This window comes from Trichechus manatus, unplaced genomic scaffold, assembly GCF_000243295.1.
Source record: "Trichechus manatus latirostris isolate Lorelei unplaced genomic scaffold, TriManLat1.0 scaffold00203, whole genome shotgun sequence".
Classification (NCBI taxonomy): domain Eukaryota; kingdom Metazoa; phylum Chordata; class Mammalia; order Sirenia; family Trichechidae; genus Trichechus; species Trichechus manatus.
The window spans coordinates 3,566,780-3,571,040 of record NW_004444139.1 but is presented as its reverse complement, the minus strand read 5'-3'; the positions used below and the strand labels follow the sequence as shown (position 1 = coordinate 3,571,040).

General features: G+C 44.0%; 1 pseudogene; it reads left to right on the top strand.

Annotated features, from left to right (window-relative positions):
• The first annotated feature begins 1,682 nt into the window (after positions 1-1,682).
• LOC101343653 (chromobox protein homolog 1 pseudogene) lies at positions 1,683-2,333 on the top strand (annotated as a pseudogene).
• Positions 2,334-4,261: the final 1,928 nt, after the last annotated feature.

Below are 4,261 nucleotides of genomic sequence, written 5' to 3'. Positions count from 1 at the left end.
CCCTGGTGGCATAGTGGTTCAGTGTTACAGCTGCTAACCAAAAGGTTGACGGTTGGAATTCACCAGGCACCCCTTGGAAACCCTATGGGGCAGTTCTACTCTGTCCTGTAGGGTCACTATTAGTCGGAATTGACTCTACGGCAACAGGTATTTTTGTATATGGCGCTGGTCAGAAACAAAGCAGGGTCCTGTCCTAGGTGAGTTATTCCAGGTTTGAATTCTCAATGATCAAAATTCTGCAAATTGTTCAGGGTAAAATGATTAAATTAGTATGTATTATAAATAACATCTTACAGAACAAAACCAGACTGAACAAATGGCTATATTTGAAAATGAAAGCAAGAGATAATGAAATGGAATGTAACATGGAAAAATGCTCCGAAACACAGGTGCAAAAGCTGTAAAGGAGCGAATCTGTGATGTTGACAGTGCAGTAAGGGAAGTGAGGCAATCATGAGGCTGTTTGTGTATATCAGCCTGAAGAATAGGGACGGCTGAGCTCAGCTAGTCTGCTGCTCTAGTATTTGGAATTATGAACTATAAAAAGTACATGACCAGAGTTAAAACACTGGTTTTCCGTCTGTCCTTGATGGTCTGTAAGTGCTGGCAGTTCTCTCCTGGCATGGATTGTTTTTTCATATATGAAATGAGAATAGAACACCCACCTTTTGGGTCTCTGTGGGAATGCTGTCTATATTAAGAACATTTTGTAATTTGTAAATTGTGTTATGAATTTCAGTCACTAAAATAATTCTGTTATTTTGTATGGAAAAGTGTATGATGCTATGCTATTGCATAATATAAAACTCGTTTTTCAGATAAATTAATTAAAACTCAGTGAGGTTAGTGTCATAAAATAAATAACAATTATATTTAATGATTGCTCAATGAACGTCAGTCACTGAATTCCTTTGTTCTTTATTTAACCTTTATAGTCATTCTACAGGGTGAATTATCTCAACTCTACAAAGGAAGAAATTGAGGCTTGATAAGGAGGAGTGATTTTTCCAAACAGCTTGTAAAGGGTGAAGCTGAGATTTAAATCCAGGGACATCCAATCTAAGGCTTATGTTATTTACCACGACATTTCAGTACAGAAACATTTTAATTAAGTGTCTTACAACCTGCAGGGAACCCTGGTGATGCAGTGGTTAAGAGCTCAAGCAGCTAACCAAAAGTTAACAGTTTGAATCCACCAGGCACTCCTTGGAAACCCTATGGAGCCGTTCAACTCTGTCCTATCGGGTCGTTATGAGTCAGAATTGACTCCATGGCAACAGGTGTAGGTATGGTATACAACATGCAGAGAACTATATTAGCCTAAAAGATACGTATGTGTATGTGTGGGTATGTGCATGCATACGTGTGTGTGTGTGTGTGTGTGTGTGTAGTTCATGTTAGAGAGTGTTTAAGTCCAATTTAAAATGTTGGCCAAAAAGAGTATCACTCATTGAACATAGGCCCCAAGCCCAGAGTTTGGGAACACCTAGCAGCCAAAGAGAATAAATGAAATCCAAAACCAACTTTAATCATAAAAGACAGAGGACGCACAGGCCAGAAATTCAGAGAAAAAAAAAATCCTGTCAGAAATCACTGTAGTGAAGTATTTTGTACAGCCAGGGCCTGTGGTATGATGCTTCCTCAGGGGCTTGACTGCGGTCACTGGCTTATTGCTTTTGTGGATGCCACTCACAGGCTGGCTGGACCCATGCACACTACGCGCCAGGAGCATAGCACCTATTCCCTTCCAGCTCTCCGGCGCTGCTCTGAGCAGTGTCACCCTTTACGCCAGAAAGCTGGCAGGGACTGTGGGGGGAAAAACAACACAAAAAGAAAGTGGAGGAGGTGCTAGAAGAGGAGGAAGAGGAATATTGGTGGAAAAGTTCCTGACCGTGGAGTGCCAAGGGGCAAAGCGGGGTACTTCCCAAAGTGGAAGGTTCTCGGATGAGGGCAACACGGGAGCCAGAAGAGAACTTGGGTTGCCCTGACCTCCTTGCTGAGTTTCTTCAGTCACAGAAACCAGCTCTTGAGACAGATTAGTCAGAGGGAGGCAAGCCCAAAGCTGACTCTGACTCTGAGGATAAGGGAGAAGAAAGTAGACCGAAGAAGAAGAAAGAAGATCCAGAAAAGCCACGAGGATTTTGCCTGGGGTTTGGAGCTGCAGACTCCAGTGAAGAGCTCATGTTCCTGAGGAAATGGAAGAACTCTGATGAGACTGACCTGGTCCCTGCCAAGGAAGCCAATGTCAAGCGCCCACAGGTTGTCATATCCTTCTATGAGGAAAGCTGATGCGGCGTTCCTACCACTCAGAGGACAATGACAAAAAAAGATAAGACTTAACTCTACCGAGTACCAGCCCCTGTCACATGACTGTGGGTTTAAAGTGAGGAGAGAGGACTTCTACTTGTCTTGACACCATAGAAGGTGGCTCAGAAGCTGACCTTAGAAGAGCTAGTATAGTTTCTCTGCCCTGCAGCATCCCAGGTGTTTTAATGCCGTTCCATGCTGTGTGGATTCCACAGCCATCCCAGTGGAGGGGAACAGGATAAGTGTTTCAAGGCAAGCCATTCTGCATTTTGCTGAGAAAAGCAAAGGGCTTCCTATGAAGGACAAAACTTGCAGAGTGGCTGTGTGGGAGAGCAAAGAGATGCTGAAGATCTTCAAAGAGCATCTCCACAATCCACAGCCTTCTTCTCAGAGGTGTTAACTCTGCATTTTTACAGGGTAGCATGTGTGTACTTTTTGGCTGTTACTGATGTATTATTTGGGGGTGGGAGTGATGAGGGCAGGAGAAGAGAGATGGGTAGGATGATTTTTGTTAAAATTTGGGGCCTGATTGGAGAAATGGTGAAACAATAGAAAGTGCAACTATGGATTTAGTTCTATGTCCAGAATATTTTACCTTAAAAAAAAAATGTCATTGGGACTTCTGGGCAACATGACTCTATAGTCTGAAGCACCCCGCCATCCCTTCACAGCAAAGATCCGAAAAACTAAGTCAAACAAGGTGACACGTCAATCCTGAAAACCCAAGCATCAAATGAAGAGATAAAGAACTCAGCCAAGCACCGAAAGGAATAAGCAACTGACTGAGAATGGAGAGAGGAGAGATACAAGCAGAGGTCCCCTTTCAGCCATCGCACTTATCCACCATTGTGGACTCCTATCAGAGATCAGCGAACAGGGGGTATAAGAAAGCAGCTTCACGGAGCTTCCAGCAGGAGACAGAACAACCACTAACCAACGATATAAGCTTTCCCACCCCCCACCCTTCTTCGTCCCCACTCGGTCTCCTCTGCTTCCTGCAGCCATGGTCTCTTGGCTGGGAAGCACTGACTTCAGTCTGGTGTTACTTGGATTCCACCCAGTCGTGCTGGCTGGCTCTGAGTGCCATTTGTTGGTTACTGGTGTTGGTTTTTTCAGCTTCATTAGATTTCTTCCTTACCTCTCCCCACCTCCTCCTCTTTTCTCTCAAGTACCTGGCTCTGGTGCCATCTTTGCTTCTTCCTGAAAGGCTGCAAAACACCGCTCATCAGTGAAACTGCTTCCTGGTCAATGCCACCACGCTGGTGGGACCCCAGGGCTTTTCTTTTTCTTTGTTTGTTTGTTTTGTTCTGATTTGTTCTGTTTCGATTTGTTTGTTTGTTTGCTTGCTTTTTCTTTTCTCGGCTTGGGAGCCCTTCTAGCTGAGCAGTGCCACGCGGCTTGCAAGCTACTCCCTTACTCTGCACAGATGCACACTGACATCCTTAAGGACATTTGTTTGTTCCTTCCCTTTGGTTTTGTTTTTTGGGGTTTTTTTGTTTGTTTGTTTGTTTGTTTTGTTTTTTTCTCTGTTATTCCCTTTTTGACTTTCTTCATTTCCAGTTTCTCGATTTATTCATTTTTTTCTTTTACCCTTTTTCTTCTTTTTTTTAATTTTTCTATTTCTCCGTTTCTAAGTCTTCCATCTCTCCACTCCAATAGTAAGCTCCCTTAGCACTCTTTTTTATTTGTATGTATGTTTTTGGCTCCTGCTCCTCTCTCCTCTCTCTCCTCTTTCACATACCCATCTTAGCTCCACACATCACGATCTCCTCCCTCCTTCCTGCCTACCTGCACCATGTGCTGAACATCGCACTCCCAAGCATCACAGGCACAGCCTACCAGAACCTTCCCTGCACTGATTTTCCATCCTCCTGGTCGGCCCTAGTAAATACCACATACAACCCATCCCAGAAACTCCCGTTCAGCTGGACCTGCCCTGCTATACCATACCTGA